Genomic DNA, 19507 nt, shown 5'->3' on the forward strand with positions numbered 1-19507 from the left:
GCACCGCGCCGGGCCAGTTGAACGCCCGTTGCTGGGTTGTGGCCCGGTGCAGGTGCCATGGAGTCAACAAGTTTGCCTTGGTCCAGGCCTCTCCGCTTAGAACACAACTACACCCCCCACTTGCTAACTTGTGGCCCCTAGGCTGCCGGCGTCAACCTGGCGGGGCACCCCGTGCTCGATGATTCTCGGCCGGAAAGCCTTGGTTATGGGTACCACTACCTAGAGACCGACCTTTGAGAAGGGAAAAACCCATCCCGCGCGCGTGCTGTCGCGACTACACGTATCGCGCGCGGAACGTGTCCCCGGGAAAAGACGCGAATCGTTTTCCGGGTTTGGTTTTTCCCTTTGCGCTCCGGTAGACCCGTTAACAATATGCGGACCCGTTACGCTTCTTTTTCCCTTTACGCGCGCTGTACGTTTTCAAAAAATTGGGCGGGACTTCCTTTTTGGCTTTTTCCCTTTGTATTTCCGGGCTGTGAGTTTTCTGGGAATTAATGGGAGGGAGGTAGCACTTTCAAATAACATTTTTTTTTAAATTCCAACAGAGTGCTACAAGATGACATACGTCGAAGCGAGTGCTACGGCTCGGCTTCGCCTCGTATCAGAGCGCCTTCGGCGCATCAAACATTAATAAACATAATGAATGGCAAACATATGTCGTTGTCCCCGTTTGTCGTTACCCCCATACGTCGAAGCGAGTGTTACGGCTCGGCTTCGCCTCGTATCAGGCAGCCTTCGGCGCATCAAACATTAATAAACATAATGAATGGCAAACATATGTCGTTGTCCCCGTTTGTCGTTACCCCCATACGTCGAAGCGAGTGCTACGGCTCGGCCGCCTCGTATCAGGCAGCCTTCGGCGCATCAAACTATTGTTCTTTTTTTCCTATTTGTTTCCTTTGGAAATATCTTCGTTTGATTTTCTCTTTTATTGTCTGGAAAGATTTCCGTTTTCTCTTTTATTGTCTGGAAATATTTCCGTTTTCTCTTTTATTGTCTGGAAATATTTCCGTTTTCTCTTTTATTGTCTGGAAATATTTCCGTTTGATTTTCTGTTTGTTTCTCTGGATATTTTTCTTTACCAATCGTTGTGAAGTACATCCCCGCCTTAGAGACGAGTACAGTGTAGGAACCAAGAGGAGTACAAAGGCCGTTGTTTCTTTGTTTGTTTCTCTTGATAGATTTTCCGTTTTGTCCAGCGCAGGTACATGTTCCAAGGGTTCTGGAGTACAACCCCGCCTTATAGACGAGTACAGCGTAGGAACCAAGAGGAGTACGAAGGCCGTTGTTTCTCTGTTTGTTTCTCTTGATAGATTTCCGTTTTGTCTAGCGCAGGTACATGTTCCAAGGACTGTGAAGTACATCCCCGCCTTAGGGACGAGTACAGTGTAGGAACCAAGAGGAGTACGAAGGCCGTTGTTTCTCTCGTTTGTTTCTCCGGATAGATTTTCCGTTTTGTCTAGCGCGGATACATGTTCCAAGGGTTGTGAAGTACATCCCCGCCTTAGGGACGAGTACAGTGTAGGAACTAAGAGGAGTATTCTCTGTTTGTTTTTCTTGATAGATTTCCGTTTTGTCTAGCACAGGTACATGTTCCAAGGACTGTGAAGTACATCCCCGCCTTAGGGACGAGTACAGTGTAGGAACCAAGAGGAGTATTCTCTGTTTGTTTTTCTTGATAGATTTCCGTTTTGTCTAGCACAGGTACATGTTCCAAGGACTGTGAAGTACATCCCCGCCTTAGGGACGAGTACAGTGTAGGAACCAAGAGGAGTACGAAGGCCGTTGTTTCTCTGTTTGTTTCTCTGAATAGATTTTCCGTTTGGTCTAGCGCAGGTACATGTTCCAAGGGTTGTGAAGTACATCCCCGCCTTACGGACGAGTACAGCGTAGGAACCAAGAGGAGTACGAAGGCCGTTGTTTCTCTGTTTGTTTCTCTTGATAGATTTTCCGTTTTGTCTAGCGCAGGTACATGTTCCAAGGACTGTGAAGTACATCCCCGCCTTAGGGACGAGTACAGCGTAGGAACCAAGAGGAGTATTCTCTGTTTGTTTCTCTTGATAGATTTTCTGTTTTGTCTAGCGCAGGTACATATTCCAATCGTTGTGAAGTACATCCCCGCCATAGAGACGAGTACAGCGTAGGAACCAAGAGGAGTACGAAGGCCGTTGTTTCTCTGTTTGTTTCTCTGAATAGATTTTCCGTTTGGTCTAGCGCAGGTACATGTTCCAAGGGTTGTGAAGTACATCCCCGCCTTACGGACGAGTACAGCGTAGGAACCAAGAGGAGTACGAAGGCCGTTGTTTCTCTCGTTTGTTTCTCTTGATAGATTTTCCGTTTTGTCTAGCGCAGGTACATGTTCCAAGGACTGTGAAGTACATCCCCGCCTTAGGGACGAGTACAGCGTAGGAACCAAGAGGAGTATTCTCTGTTTGTTTCTCTGAATAGATTTTCCGTTTGGTCTAGCGCAGGTACATGTTCCAAGGGTTGTGAAGTACATCCCCGCCTTACGGACGAGTACAGCGTAGGAACCAAGAGGAGTACGAAGGCCGTTGTTTCTCTGTTTGTTTCTCTTGATAGATTTTCCGTTTTGTCTAGCGCAGGTACATGTTCCAAGGACTGTGAAGTACATCCCCGCCTTACGGACGAGTACAACGTAGGAACCAAGAGGAGTACGAAGGCCGTTGTTTCTCTGTTTGTTTCTCTTGATAGATTTTCCGTTTTGTCTAGCGCAGGTACATGTTCCAAGGGTTGTGAAGTACATCCCCGCCTTAGGGACGAGTTCAGTGTAGGAACCAAGAGGAGTATTCTCTGTTTGTTTCTCTTGATAGATTTTCTGTTTTGTCTAGCGCAGGTACATGTTCCAAGGACTGTGAAGTACATCCCCGACATAGGGACGAGTACAGCGTAGGAACCAAGAGGAGTACGAAGGCCGTTGTTTCTCTGTTTGTTTCTCTTGATAGATTTTCCGTTTTGTCTAGCGCAGGTACATGTTCCAAGGACTGTGAAGTACATCCCCGCCTTAGGGACGAGTACAGCGTAGGAACCAAGAGGAGTACGAAGGCCGTTGTTTCTCTGTTTGTTTCTCTGGATAGATTTTCCGTTTTGTCTAGCGCAGGTACATGTTCCAAGGGTTGTGAAGTACATCCCCGCCTTACGGACGAGTACAGTGTAGGAACCAAGAGGAGTATTCTCTGTTTGTTTCTCTTGATAGATTTTCTGTTTTGTCTAGCGCAGGTACATATTCCAATAGCTGTGAAGTACATCTCCGCCGTAGAGACGAGTACAGCGTAGGAACCAAGAGGAGTACGAAGGCCGTTGTTCCTCTGTTTGTTTCTCTGGATAGATTTCCGTTTTGTCTAGCGCAGGAAGAGGAGTACAACTTATGTAGTAAGAAGAGTACAGGACTGTGTCTCTTTCCTTTTTCTCTACCGTAGTTACAGGTGCAAAGGCTTGTCGAGTACAGCGGTGATGACGAATCGAGTAGAGTTCGCAGCAATAGAATTTCAGACATACGATACTAGCATTAACATTACAGTGTCAATTAATTCGAGGAGTTTCTCAAATATTACATATAAAATATTGAAAAGTACGCATGACACTAGCATTAACTAATAACCAAATAGAAATACTTGTACGTAATTCGTTGCGTTGTTCACATTGTTTCAGATACGACACATTGTACTTATTTTAACTTACGCCTCACATTGTAACTTTGTTATGACCAGCTTGAGCCGAGGCATCGCCACGTAAGAATGGAGATCCTCTTTCATCTTTGAAGGTAAATGAGCAAATGTCTCCTTCTTTCGGGTAAAATTCTTCAACTATATCTCGGAAACCTTTCTTTATCATAGCTTTCCCATTCTTATCCATCTTCATGGTAGCATACATTGTAATGTCTCCCGATGAGCAGTGACAGACAACTTTAACCGGTTCTTGTATGAATCCCCAAATGTGTTCATTAGTGAATTCTTCTGAAAATTCCTAAAAAGATATTAACGAACCATTATTAGTTTTGTGGTACACTATGTCAGAAGTTTTCTTGTCATGTAGACAGTAAGTATTTAATATAATTGACGAGATAAACTTACGAAAACTCCGATAAACTTACCATCTTACATATGTCTCTTGTAACAAATGATTTAGTCATGGTGCAAATATAATGTTTAATAGCTGGTGTCTGGTTCGTGATGACTTCATTTGTCAGGTGGAGTACTTGAGTGTAATTCATCTCCACGTGGTTTCCAAAGACGCATGCTTCGTCAAAATTTTCGTCTCCATAGAGTCCAGGTCCTACAATCAAGAGGTATTAATTTTCATTGAAAACTATATATTGACCGTAATGTTTGCTTTCTTAGTTGCTAGTATTTGTACCTCTAACAGTTATTTTGCCCATATGTGAGATAAAATGTGCATAACTTTCATCAATATCTCTGTCAACGAGTTTTGTCTCATGCTGTTGTCACTTTCATCATTGCTTTGGCTGTTTTCAATGGCGGTGTTGGTTGTACCACTGATTACTGTTGCCTGAATTTCCTGAATATGATGATTCATTGTTTGTAGATCATATAGTTTAGATGCATTAAGATTTAAACAAAATCAAATCAACTTTCATTGCACGGCATGAAATAATTTGGTTTCTAGGCAACTAAGCATTAAATTATGATTATTTGAAAACCTGGTCTTGAGGGTTGACGCCGTATGTTGGATAGTTGTTGCACAAGTATCCGTACTCCTCTGCCCTTGATTGCCCAGTCTCCTGAATTCTTGCAAGCAGTGTTTCCTAGAGTTGACATTTCAATTAGTATCAGTTCATTCATTGTAAATCATATTTAAATTGAATTTAGGTCAACATTCATTTTACTTGATGAGTAGTAATATATTTTTTGTTGAACAAAGCATTAAATTTGATTATTTGAAACCTGGTAGTGAGGGTCGGACTCGCATATTGGACAGCTTACGCAAAAGTATCCGTACTTCTTTGCCCTGTTGTGTGCAGCCTCTTGCAGTCTTGAAAGCATTTTCTATGTAGAACAAAAAGGTAACCATCAAATTTCATATGCTTGCAATATATTTTGGAGACCATAGAACTACAGTTTATTGATGAATGCAAACATATAAATTTTGGATATAAATAATTTATTTCTTTCAATTTAGTTAGAAGTGATAGTTAAATTCATGTGATTTATAGTTATATCTTTTGTTATTTGTCATTTAAATATCATAGTGTGGAGTATTAGTATATTTTAGCAACGAATATATTGTTCATGATCTATATTAATCATTTAACCTTGTTTTCTTGGTTGATTTGGGATTAAAATTTTATATACTTATTAATATCTCTCGTGTCCGCCTAGATTTGACCTTTTTTCCTTGGTTGACCTGGAATACGATGTATGTGTGTAATGTTTGTTCCTATCGGATCCATGAGCGGAACTTCAAGTTCGTGGTTGATTCACGAGGTTAAAAAGAAAGCGTAGTGAGACTCGTTTCCGACTAGACCCTAGATCTGTTTTCTGCATTATTGTGGTATGCGACTGATCTATTTAGATCATAGAGTTTCCACCGAATCTACAAGTTTTGGAGATATACATACCAATGATCCGAAACCTTGGATAGATTTTCCGAATTGCAGCTGGTGTGCTGTGATGGAGATGCCGGCGATGCTCCCTTGCTTTCTTTTCCTGTTTTGGATAAGGAGGTGGATTCTTGCAAAGCGGTTGGTGTGGAACTGTTGATTTTACAAGCCAACTGGAGTAGTTTTGGTGTGGTTTCTAGCCTATGACATTTCTTACCTACTTCGGGGTGTTATTGTCCATTCACTTTTATATTTATTCTATTATGCCTCTATACATTTGGGACCTACTTGGGGGCATTATCGTCCACTCGCTTTTATGTTTATTCTATTCTGCCACTATTACACCCGGGAGCTACTGTGGGGCCTTGTCGTCCACTCTCTTTTACACTATGATATACGGGACCTACTGTGGGGCTTTGTCGTGCACTGCTTTTTACATATATTATATTGTTCCAGTATCCTGTGAAATTTTCGTAGAGAAACAAAGAGAAACACGGTACCATACTCCTCACCGTGCGGATGTTGTGGTTCATTAGTTTCAAATTTGTTGATGGGATTGTTCTCGAAAAAACAAGAATAGGAAAGACAAAAGCGCGGGTACCAAGGGGAATAAGAAAAAATTCCTTCTTCTCCAGCGCGAGTACGAGTGCAAGGCTTATACAGTACAGCGGTGTCGGAAATACGAGTACAGCGTCTTCACTAAGAGGAGCACTGGACCTTGTTTCTCTTTGTTTCTCTGGATGTGCAAGCATTTTGGAATACGGAGGTGACGGAGAGACAAGTATAGTGTCCGCACCAAGGGTAGCATGGGGTCGTGTTTCTCTTTGTTTCTCTGTAACAATTTCTGTTTTGTCTAGCAGAGGTACATGTGCAAGGATTGTGGAGTACGAAGGTGACGGAGAGACGAGTACAGCGTCCGCACGGTGAGGAGTATGGTACCGTGTTTCTCTTTGTTTCTCTACGAAAATTTCAGTTTTGTCTAGCGCGGGTACATGTGCTAGGATTGTGGAGTACGGAGGTGACTTAGAGACGAGTATAGTGTCCGCACCAAGGGGAGCACGGGGTCGTGTTTCTCTTTGTTTCTCTGTAACAATTTCTGTTTTGTCTAGCGGAGGTACATGTGCAAGTATTGTGGAGTACGAAGGTGACGGAGAGACGAGTACAGCGTCCGCACCAAGGGTAACACGGAACCGCGTTTATTTTTTTTGTCTGCAGCAATTTGTGTTTTGTCTGGCGGAGGTACATGTGCAAGGATTGTGGAGTACGAAGGTGACGGAGAGACGAGTACAGCGTAGGAACCAAGAGGAGTACGAAGGTCGTTGTTTCTCTGTTTGTTTCTCTTGATAGATTTCCGTTTTGTCTAGCGCAGGTACATGTTCCAAGGACAGTGAAGTACATCCCTGCCGTAGAGACGAGTACAGCGTAGGAACCAAGAGGAGTACGAAGGCCGTTGTTTCTCTGTTTGTTTCTCTTGATAGATTTCCGTTTTCTCTAGCGCAGCTACATGTTCCGAGGACTGTGGAGTACATCCCCGCCTTAGAGACGAGTACAGCGTACGAACCAAGAGGAGTACGAAGGCCGTTGTTTATCTCGTTTGTTTCTCTTGATAGATTTTCCGTTTTGTCCAGCAGCAGTACATGTTCCAAGGGTTCTGGAGTACATCCCCGCCTTAGAGACGAGTACGGCGTAGGAACCAAGAGGAGTACGAAGGCCGTTGTTTCTCTCGTTTTTATCTCTTGATAGATTTCCGTTTTGTCTAGCGCAGCTACATGTTCCGAGGACTCGTGGAGTACATCCCCGCCTTAGAGACGAGTACAGCGTAGGAACCAAGAGGAGTACGAAGGCCGTTGTTTCTCTGTTTGTTTCTCTTGATAGATTTTCCGTTTTGTCCAGCGCAGGTACATGTTCCAAGGGTTCTGGAGTACATCCCCGCCTTAGAGACGAGTACAGCGTAGGAACCAAGAGGAGTACGAAGGTCGTTGTTTCTCTGTTTTTATCTCTTGATAGATTTCCGTTTTGTCTAGCGCAGGTACATGTTCCGAGGACTCTGAAGTACATCCCCGCCTTAGAGACGAGTACAGCGTAGGAACCAAGAGGAGTACGAAGGCCGTTGTTTCCATGTTTGTTTCTCTTGATAGATTTTCCGTTTTGTCCAGCGCAGGTACATGTTCCAAGGGTTCTCGGAGTACATCCCCGCCTTAGAGACGAGTACAGCGTAGGAACCAAGAGGAGTACGAAGGTCGTTGTTTCTCTGTTTTTATCTCTTGATAGATTTCCGTTTTGTCTAGCGCAGGTACATGTTCCGAGGACTGTGAAGTACATCCCCGCCTTAGAGACGAGTACAGCGTAGGAACCAAGAGGAGTACGAAGGCCGTTGTTTCCATGTTGGTTTCTCTTGATAGATTTTCCGTTTTGTCCAGCGCAGGTACATGTTCCAAGGGTTCTGGAGTACATCCCCGCCTTAGAGACGAGTACAGCGTAGGAACCAAGAGGAGTACGAAGGTCGTTGTTTCTCTGTTTTTATCTCTTGATAGATTTCCGTTTTGTCTAGCGCAGTACATGTTCCGAGGACTGTGAAGTACATCCCCGCCTTAGAGACGAGTACAGCGTAGGAACCAAGAGGAGTACGAAGGCCGTTGTTTCCATGTTGGTTTCTCTTGATAGATTTTCCGTTTTGTCCAGCGCAGGTACATGTTCCAAGGGTTCTGGAGTACATCCCCGCCTTAGAGACGAGTACGGCGTAGGAACCAAGAGGAGTACGAAGGTCGTTGTTTCTCTCGTTTTTATCTCTTGATAGATTTCCGTTTTGTCTAGCGCAGGTACATGTTCCGAGCACTGTGAAGTACATCCCCGCCTTAGAGACGAGTACAGCGTAGGAACCAAGAGGAGTACGAAGGCCGTTGTTTCCATGTTGGTTTCTCTTGATAGATTTTCCGTTTTGTCCAGCGCAGGTACATGTTCCAAGGGTTCCGGAGTACATCCCCGCCTTAGAGACGAGTACAGCGTAGGAACCAAGAGGAGTACGAAGGTCGTTGTTTCTCCGTTTTTATCTCTTGATAGATTTCCGTTTTGTCTAGCGCAGGTACATGTTCCGAGGACTCTGAAGTACATCCCCGCCTTAGAGACGAGTACAGCGTAGGAACCAAGAGGAGTACGAAGGCCGTTGTTTCTCTGTTTTTATCTCTTGATAGATTTTCCGTTTTGTCTAGCGCAGGTACATGTTCAAAGGGTTGTGAAGTACATCCCCGCTTTAGGGACGAGTACAGCGTAGGAACCAAGAGGAGTATTCTCTGTTGTTTCTCTTGATAGATTTTCTGTTTTGTCTAGCGCAGGTACATGTTCCAATAGCTGTGAAGTACATCCCCGCCGTAGAGACGAGTACAGCGTAGGAACCAAGAGGAGTACGAAGGCCGTTGTTTCTCTGTTTGTTTCTCTTGATAGATTTCCGTTTTGTCTAGCGCAGGTACATGTTCCAAGGACTGTGAAGTACATCCCTGCCGTAGAGACGAGTACAGCGTAGGAACCAAGAGGAGTACGAAGGTCGTTGTTTCTCTGTTTGTTTCTCTTGATAGATTTCCGTTTTGTCTAGCGCAGGTACATGTTCCGAGGACTGTGAAGTACATCCCCGCCGTAGAGACGAGTACAGCGTAGGAACCAAGAGGAGTACGAAGGCCGTTGTTTCTCTGTTTGTTTCTCTGGATAGATTTCCGTTTTGTCTAGCGCAGGAAGAGGAGTACAACTTATGTAGTAAGAAGAGTACAGGAATGTGTCTCTTTCCTTTTTCTCTACCGTAGTTACAGGTGCAAAGGCTTGTCGAGTACAACGGTGATGACGAGTCGAGTAGAGTTCGCAGCAACAGAATTTCAGACATACGATACTAGCATTAACATTACAGTGTCAATAAATTCGAGGAGTTTCTCAAATATTACAGCGTCCGCACTAAGAGGAGCAGAAACTTATGCACCAACCAACATGGTTGTTCGAAAGAGTACACTTGTTACACATTGATAAACACCGGTTCGAAACATATGTTTGCGGAGTTTCAACTTTGCATACGTTACAAAAGTACATACACTAAAAAAGTTGTAGGTAGTTCAAAGCAACTTCTTAGTACAGAGGTTTGAAAAAGAAAAGTATTGCATTCGCATCTTTTATCAAACTTCAGTTGTAGAAGTAAAAGTTTCCTGATGCTTCCACTGGGCCATCATTTTGCACCTTTAAATCAAAAATTAGGAAAACATTATTTATTTTGTAAATTCACTACAACAACTTAATAATATTACTTTATTTTGTATTCAATGAGCAAATTAATATTATCTTTATTTTTTGATTGTACCTGAATCCTTTGTTTTGGAGAAGCAGGTTACTTCGCACCCTGTTATGATACATTAACAAGTTTAAAAAACAATTTTAACGGTTGCTGTATTGGACATGTAGTTGAGGTTAACTCACATTTTTTCCACTTCTTGTTTTTTCTGCAGTGCCTTCTTGAGTTGGAGATGCAGCTTCTTTGTCCACCTGGTTTTTTGTATTTAAATTTTGTTAGTCTTAAATTGTTGTACTTTTAACTTTAAATTTATGATTTGTAAGCAGTTCAATTAGTTAAATTTGAACAGAGACAACAAAAAATTGCAAGTGTGATTATGTCTTTTGTCGTACCTCATTATTTGCTATCCTTTCATCCTGCTGAATTTGCTTGCAACGTTCATCTTGTGCTTTCTTGAACAATGCGAAAGTTTGTCTGAGATGAAATATTGTCTTCTGTAAACTTTCTATAACTTTAGCTTCGTTGTCAGAAATTTCTTTAACAGTAGTTGCTTGGTTTTCAGCAGCTGTTCCATTTTTGAGTCGGTCAAATGTAGTTGGTACTTTGTGTGATAGGTCGTATGCGCTAGTCGAGCAAGATGTCAATCTGTTCCAATGTATCTTCTGATATACCGGTGTTTTCTTCTTCAATGGAACCACCGAGTTGGAATGCTTGATCCTCCGAAAGTACGCTTTGCCGACATCATTTGGTCTTCATGATGCGGATACATTCTTTTCGAGTGGATTCCTTTTCGGTAGTAAACTATGTCATTTGGTGCTTTCCACTCGTTATTATGAGAAAATGAAAACATTGTATTAACTTATGCGAGTACGAGATATAATTAACGTAAAAGATAAAGGGTCATTGTAATTTTCTTACGTGTAAGTTTCCAAATATCCAGGTATTGGGGTCTTCCCCGCCTTTTTTAGCACAGTCTACTGCAGCGATGCTCTTTAGTTTTTCATAATCCATGAAGTGTGTACGAGGTGTTCTTGTGTCCAGGTCCGAAAGGCCTTGTTTCATACAACAGATCAAGATATAACGTAACCTGGTGCTATGATGCAGCCAGGCAGGGCAGTCCATTTTGATTTAGATTTTCTGTACTGGATGACTGCTCTCTTGAGCTCATCTACAAGCAACTGACACAAATCCATGTCCTTCAACTTTGATATGTCCAGATTTTTTACCATTGCTGCCTCCCTTGACACACGGACAGTACTGTTCCAGGGCATATGAATTTCATGTACATAATCAACACAAATACTTTCAGAGCTAAATCGTCGTTTGCTTCGTCTTTAACCAACAGTCTTAGGAGCTTGCGAAGGTCATCAGTATTCATATCCTCATTTTTCCTAAATCCAAGCTCAATCTTCAACTCATGTAATGTTTTGTCGTTGCCACTTTCTGATGGTCTAGGAGTTGTGTTTGAACCGTCTGGCAGCCCAAACAGCAGATGTATAGCATAAGAAGTAATCTCAATTACTTTGTTTGCTACTCCTAGATTCAGAGTCATGGTTGCTGGATCTATTCTATTCATAAGGAAGCAGGCAAGTCGGATATTAATGTTTTGCCTGATCTTGCTGTCAAGCAAAGGACCCAAACCTGCATCCCGAAGCCTTTTTATATGCCGTTCCTCCAATATTTCAACACAGGTGAATAGCTGTCTAAGTGAGCATCTTACTGTCTTGTTGATCGTTCTGGCCATAAAATTTATTTTTGCCTTTTTTGCAATCCTTTTGCCTTTTCCTCGTTTCTTGCCTTTATTTTTTTTATCTTCTGAATTTTCGGATATTTTCTCGCATGATTAAAATCAATTGTGTTAGACAAAAATGTTTAACAATATAATAAATGCATTTATTTTGCATCCAATGTACTAAGAAAATACTCATATTTACCTCGTTGTATTCATTGTTTTCTTCAACGGTGGTGTTGTTCTCTTCATTGTCGTCATGCTCAGCGTGATGTTTGGTATTGCGAGACGATTTTCTTATTGCGGCGGCGTTTTCTGATTTCTTTCCTCCTTTGTCAGATTTTGTAGGCTGTGTTTTTTCTTCTTCATTGATATTTGGAGCACTTTGGCTAGAGCTGGTGACTACTGTCTCTTTTGTAGATGACAATCGTTTGCTTCTCCTTGGACTTTTAGAACCAATATCGGCAGTTTCAGACTCTTTTTCCATTCTTGCTGCCTCTTTCTCTGATGATATATTCTTGTGCTTTCTTCCTGCAAGGCTATTCAAATTGTTTCTGCGAGGAGGCGGTTTGACTGCTGTTGCAATATTTTTAGAGCAATCTGCGCTTGTTCTTGCTTCACAATTTTTCCTTTTAGAGTGTATATTTGCATTTAATGCATTTATGTTGTCTTGATCTTCTGGGAACACAACCGCCAGTGGCTTCAAGTTTAGTGGGGCAATTGGAGCTTCCTCGTGATTTATAGTGGCTGCAATAATATCGCAGAAATCATCTATCCAAAGGTTAATACATGGAAATCGTATTTAAAATTTAATATAATAGTTTGAAGCTATTATAGTTTTATATAGACGCGTTTTAGTTGTAGAGACGTTTTAGTTAATCTTAAACTCATTGTCACGGATGATAAGTACCAGAAAATTTTTATATTAGAATTTTTGAATTCCTTTGTTTTGATATGCTTTAAAGATAAGCCTGTTTGACTTCAAAAGAATCATAAGAGTAACACATTTTTGCATTGATTGATATATTTGTACATTACCTTCATTCAAGGACGGTGATTCCTGCTGACTTGTCATACCGGAGTTTTGCTATTCTTCCTGAAATTGAAATGCAAAGATCTGCATGGGAGGAAAGCAATTGTTTAAGTTTATCATGGAAACTATTCTTAAATTAATTTTGTTAAGATGAGTGCCATAGCGCACTTTCACACATAAAGCTGTGATTATGTTTTAATTTGATAAGGCAATATGTGCAGGGGGTTAAAGTTATTATTTAAATTTTCCTTGGTTTCTACTCATGGTTACACACATATTGCTGTAGTTTTGCCTTAGATTAATAAGGTTTGTACCTGGAGATACAGAGTGCATTACAGCTTCTAAAACTCGTTTACAACAGTCAGATTACTAAGCAAATAAATATTTAATAACGAAAGGTCTTCTTTATACGCAGATGCCATTTATTTCTTTAATTTCTATTCCATTGGAGAAGAAACTAAAGGATGAGCAATCGGTTGACTTGATCCATACTGTGCCCGAACTCACGGATCTGAGATCTCTAAAGGCACGCGCCGTCGCGGATTGAAGTGTGGCCGGCGGAGTCGGCGGAGTGAGTAGAGTAGCCACCGTAATCCCCGCAAGCAACAACTCGGATCTCCACAGCCTTCCGTCACCGCCGGTCGATGAGGAGGAGGGGATTGTAGAGAGGATAGGTGTTTGGCTGCTCGCTAGGGTTTGCCCTCACTTTTTGCTTGACCGGTGATGGGGGAAGAAATGGGAGCTGCCACACGATCTATTTGTTCTAATTTGTATATAAGGAATACAAGCTAGGAGACAACGAATTCAGGCATCGTAGTGCAGTCTGTTGCTTGATGGGAAACTAACCTCTGATGGAGCAGCAGATGGAGACTTTCTTGATTCTCCGACAAGTTCTTGTACGGGGTCGGCCTGTACCGCGTCCTTGCGCTGAGTTCTTCCGTGTGTGTTTGAGTAGATTAGAGTTGAGTATGTAGGTTTTTGCCCTAATACAGCTTCTAATATAGATGTAGAAGACGAATTTGGTTGATATTGTGGGACCCACCACGTCAGGTTTTTGCGGGATTTTTTGATATTCTCGAACAATACTACTTATACTCTAACGATTTAATTCATTATTTTAATAATGGATATTATTACCAGGTTGTTTCTTTTGGTATTTGTTGCAGCTTTTTTTTTTTTTAGATCAGTTTTGCTGGGGATATTACAGATGCGGCGCGAAGATCAAATATTGTATCTTTTTGGTATTAGTTGATAGTTTCTGTTTTCTGTGATATCTAATGTTGTCGATATTATGTAGTTCGTTTGTGCCGTATGCGCGAGTACAAGCGTGGCACGAAAACGGGTACGCATTGTTGGTAAGGGTTGAACCAAGGTTGCACATGTACCTCCCAGTGGCATGTGGCAGGACGCGTGACACGTTGCTAGTATCTTCGCCGCGAATGCGGAACGGCAGCTGCTGTGGTGCCGTTGGATCTCGCCTCGAGAGAGGAATCGTCGAGTCTCATCCGTCGCTCCGAAAACCTGTTCCCGACCGGAGACCGTGGGGAGCTCATTCATGTCCCATCCGTCGCCTCGGAATCTGTTTTCGCTCTCTATATAGATTGCGTGGAGCTCTCCATAACTTCATGTGCTTCTCCGTTGCTCCAATCCACCAAAGTCTTGTCTTGTTCATCTTTTTCAAGTTGTTTCATCTACGGTAGGTATGGCGTCCAATTCCACGGTCAGCAACCTGAAGCGGGGACGCGGTCGCCCTATTGGAAGCAAGGACAAGGTCCCCCGGCGTCGAGGAAGTTGAAGGCTGCCGCTGCCCCGCCCGCGGATGTACCGAGGCCCGGCTGAGGCGTCACCGCCACCGGCGAGAATTGCCTCGTGAGCTGCCGCGGCCGCCGCGTCCGCCGGTGCCGTAACAACCTTTTGGGTGCCACGGGACATTCCGGCCGTGGCCGTCGTGGAAAATAAGCCGCCAGTGAAATGCTCGTGGAAGGAGGTGTCGATGACCTTGTCACCGGCGCACGAGTTCTTGGTGTTCGTCACCGTCCCAGGACTGATGAAGCTGAGGCTTCCGGTCGCCTTTGCCAAGGCGTACGCGCGGTACGATCCGGGCTATGCACTCTTGCGAGAGGCGAGTCCGAAGCGGAGCCATGGAAGGTGTCGACCGTCCGGGAGCATGGAAGCCTCGTACCTTGCCGGCGATTGGGGCATGTTCGCCGCTTCTCTACGGTCTTCAGTCCGGGAATGTCCTCGTCGTTTCGCCACAGGGAGGATATCGCTAGCTTCGTTGTCAAGGTCTTCAACAACGAGGCGTGCCGCGTTTCATTCCTCCCACCGTTGGTCTAGTATTAGCGACGTCGTCTACAACGAACCTGGTTGTGGAATCTTCTCGATTTGTTTCACTCTTCGTTCTTGTATTCTCGTCTCGTATTTCCGTATGATGTAATTTTCATGGTATTACTCGAAGTTGCAAGGATTTCTGGGTTCTTGTTTTTTTGAATTTGTACTTCTTGGTTTTGTTCTTATTCAAATGGTATACATTCTTTACGAGTACCGTGGTAAAACCGTCATCGCATACACTGTTCAACGGGAACGAGTAGAAATATCGTGTCTGTTGGTTTTAGATAATAATTTCTCTTTCTTGTAGGTACAGTTGCTAAGAGGGCGGAGTACAAAAATTAAATTGACGGGAGTACATCTGATTTACGAAGAGCAACAGCAGATTGTTTATGTTTGTTTTTGTTCATGTTTCATTTTATATAAGGTATATATTGTTAATAGCCTGGAGTAGTCCGTGGCAACTGAAAGGAGTACAGTGTGCTGCATGGAGAGGGGTACGAGATTGTTTCGTTGGTATAGTTGGTTTCTTCGGTTCTAGGGGATAGGTACAGCTTAGTAATATCGTAGAGTACAAGTGTTGCAACTAAATCGAGGACAAGCTTGTGTCATGGAGAGGAGAACCAGATTGTTTCCGTTGGTTTCTTCTCGTTCTATGTGATAGGTACAGCTTGGTAATAGGGTAGAGTACAGCCTGATCGCAGCTGATAGTTATGGAGTACTCGTCCAATCGTAATCACGAGTACTAATACATAGTATGTATAAGTACCTAACGATGTGCCGCATAGGTACATTTATGTTGTTGATGGAGTGCTAAACCAGCAAGAGTGCATCGTATCGCCGTACAAGCATGATGCATAAGTATGGTTGCATAGTATGCAATCGATGCGTAAGTACGGTTACATAAAATGAAATGGATTATTTTAATGCTATGTATTAAACTTATTTTTGGAACCGATGGACGACCCCTTGATCCCCTGTAATCGCTTTCACCCCCACTACTTTTGACGGTTTTATAGGTGTTGGCGCATAAGTGTTTTTCATGGTCTATAATTAGCAACCGCTACTACTAACTGCCAACTCCAGTCCTTATATTCTGAACATGAACATTTCCTTGTGTCTCTACCACATCATCCGCTGAGAAACAACAACATACCGCCGTACAGAAAATCCACTCTTTTCTCTCCGCAATCATCATCAATGGAGCAGGGTTCTTCCTCTCTCGTTTCCGAGATCGCTTCGGTCCATTGACCCATATCAGCGCTCACTCGGACGTCATCACCGTTGCTAGAATGTCCCGAGGTATGCCGGTATGCGCAATGCTATCCGTGAGGATGCAAGGTTTCCTTTTGGATCGCCGTGTCCGCTCGCATTCGATCCTCGTTCATGGCCTCGCTGATCGCACCGAACAGGTATTCATTGTTTTCCATTGATTGCATGAAAATGTTTGTGTACCGTATTTTACACTAGATAATTCGTAAATTCGCAGGGTATTGACGCATCGCTAATGCCACTGGACTCTCCTTCCGCAAAAGCATTTGTTCCTTTTACACAGGAGGGGCCTGGCGACAAGCACTGGGTTGGTTCCAATGGCGAATGGGTTGCAGTTGTTCAGGAGCAAGCACGGTGGTCTCTGCTTAACGTCTACACAGATGAGGAGATCCCTCTGCCATCCGTTCGTAACGTTGGCATCGTTCCTGATGGGCCTTTCTTGTATCGGTATGATTTGGCACACATGCAGTTGTTGAAGATTCAGATAACTGCTGAACCATACAGGGTTGGAAACAAATGGAACTACTATGTCATAGCAGATGTTTGATAAGATAATTGCAATCATGCGTGGTGGTAGTAGGGACGTGCAATGGAGGATCCTTCGCAATGATTACCTTGCACCTTCAAGGTATGTTGATGCCATTCTTACGACCGGTAGGATCTACGCTCGTTACTGCACCCAGAGGGGACGTCCTTGTTTGGGAACCTACTATTTGGGGTTAGTTTTTGATTTCTGTGCTTATAGTTTAATTTTTTCTTTATTTTTGCTCTTATTATTTTTTATTGCGTAGTGTTCTTTGCATGACGTTATTCCTAGTTATGTAATATCTGATGTATCTTAACTACATCTAAACAAATAAACAGGTGCTGGTGCTGCTCCTCGGGTGATAGCTGCTCCAGAGATTATTGAGCAGCCAAACTTACATGGTGCTGTTCATGATGGTAACAACATTCCTCCCGGCACGTGGTTCCTTTCTCCGGGGCATGAAGGCACCATTCTTTGGATTAATGTTAGAGGTCATGGTGAACCCAAGTGAAGGTGATCCCATGGATCATATGGGTAGGGCGCTACCGAATTACCCGTCGATGCGTTGTCATGTTTATGCAAGAGATTCTTACAATGAAGACCCCGTCACACCAAATTGGGTCGGCTTGAAGATCCGCAAGGCACTTCGTGTTCGTTGGTATAAACTACCCTTTTCTCGCTTGGTCCTCCCGATGAAGCCGGTGTCGACGGTGTCCATGCAGCTCTCGTTTTCACACCAGACCGTGTGTTTGCTACTCACAAGCGTTTCCACCAAGTACCAGCACTGTTCCAGATTGGTGCAGGATGTCACCAATGGTGGAGTTGGCATTGGTTCTACTTTTGAGTATGGTGTGGCTAACTCGGGTGATATTGTGGAGTCTCCTATGTGGTTTATTCCTACTTTGCCGCTTGTAGTGTGGGGATTTGGCTTTTAGAGATGAAGAAGTGTCTCGAGAACTCTATAAGTGTCGCTTAGTGAAGTATTTTTAAGTCAGTTCTATTGCAGTATGTGTTCTTTAAACCATGGGTTGAATTTGTATTAAAGTTTGTTTCAAGGATGTTTTATTCTTATATGTTCCTTTGTTTGTGTTGTATTGAAGAATCTTATATGTAGTATTGTAAATTTTAATGTACTTCCGGTTATTCAAGATGTTGTTGTTCTTAACTGTTTATTTATCTGTTTATCCACACCTTTTCTGTGCCAGCGTGGTGGAGTACATATGTTACCTTAGTACAAGTACAGCTGTGGCACCAACAAAGCCATCTATATAATAATATATGTAAAATTGGAACCATTTTTGTTTGTATTAAAAGTATCATTGTTTGTTCCTCTAAACATGTTTTGTTACATTAACCTTTAAACATAGTCTCGTTAAATGAGTCGCCCGTTAGAGCTGGTTCACCACCGGCACGACGACTCTTACGGCGTCATCTCCTCGCAGATCGTTGAGTCCTCTAACCGCCATCTTCCGCGATGTGTCATCCTCACCCCCGAGATCCAAACATTGCCCGCGCCGCCGCAATTTGCTCCTCTAGGCCCCTGCCCGACAAGTGTGCCCACGATGATGCTAAACATATCCGCAGAGAGCAGCAGCTTCCGTCACGCTCGTCTCGACGCTTCTCCTCTCGCCATCTTTGGCTATGTTGAACTTTCATAATTTAGATGTCTAATTCGAGACCAGTGAAAGTAAAATTGACACAAAATTACCTATGGGAGTTTGGGGCTCACCACAGGCGACTTATAGTATATCAGCAATTCTGAATATCCCGTTATAGTTCGCGCCGTGCCGGTGCCGAGGAGTGGATAAACCTAACCCTAACCGTGTTTGGCAGTCAGTCGAATTTAATAATGCTTTGAAAATCATTGGGAATGGGAGAATATTATGTAGTACTGGTAGTACTAGTATTTGTTTAATTAGACAAGAATTGCAACACAAAGGATGACATATCCTAGTGGTTCCAAGGTGTTACGCATAGGTCGTGAGTTCAACTACTCTTACGTGTCATTTATGTTGAGGTAAAACCGAGTGTGGATATGAGGTGATGTGGGACAGCTTTAGTAACAGCGGTTGTAATTGTTAGTAAATTGTGTCACATCATCTTCTATCCAACACCTGTTGTACATTTTTTTATTATTATTATTATAACAGTGATATAATCATTTCATTTGTAATGTAAGAGCATCCGCGCCCGAAATAGTTGTCGGCAGAGACGCTCGGCACTTCGCTATGGGTGACGCCCTAATGTTTCGCTTTTCACGCAAGCTCCTCCCACCACCGATGTTGGCCCTGGCTAGCACCGCCGCCGGCTTGCCGCCTCCCGCCACCGCCATGCCTCCTGGCGATATAGTCGTTCCGCCTCCTTGAATGCTAGTTGTTCCTCCTCCTACCGCTTCTACCGCTCTTTCGTTGACCCCACTACTCCGCCCGCCGCCGTGCGTCCCACGGCTGTTGTGCTTCCTTGCGCTCTCTTCGCTCCGCCTCCTAGCTCCGCCTCTCGTCTGCGACATAGGCACCTACGGTTGCTGATGGTGTCATCTCCTCCGACGCCTCATACTATGCAAGTTGTGGTTCCGCTAACACGACTTATACGGCCGTCTCTAGCGCCGTGTCGTCGCACGAATCGAACATTGTTATATTTCTAGGGTTTTTGAACCAATGAGGCGGGAGGGAGGGATAATATAGAACGTCGGGCTAGGCAGGAAACCTCCCGCACCGTGTCGTGTCGGGAGAATTTCCGCGCAATGTAGTGGATAAAAATATGTCATTTGTTAG

Source organism: Lolium rigidum, chromosome 2 (assembly GCF_022539505.1).
Source record: "Lolium rigidum isolate FL_2022 chromosome 2, APGP_CSIRO_Lrig_0.1, whole genome shotgun sequence".
Lineage (NCBI taxonomy): Eukaryota > Viridiplantae > Streptophyta > Magnoliopsida > Poales > Poaceae > Lolium > Lolium rigidum.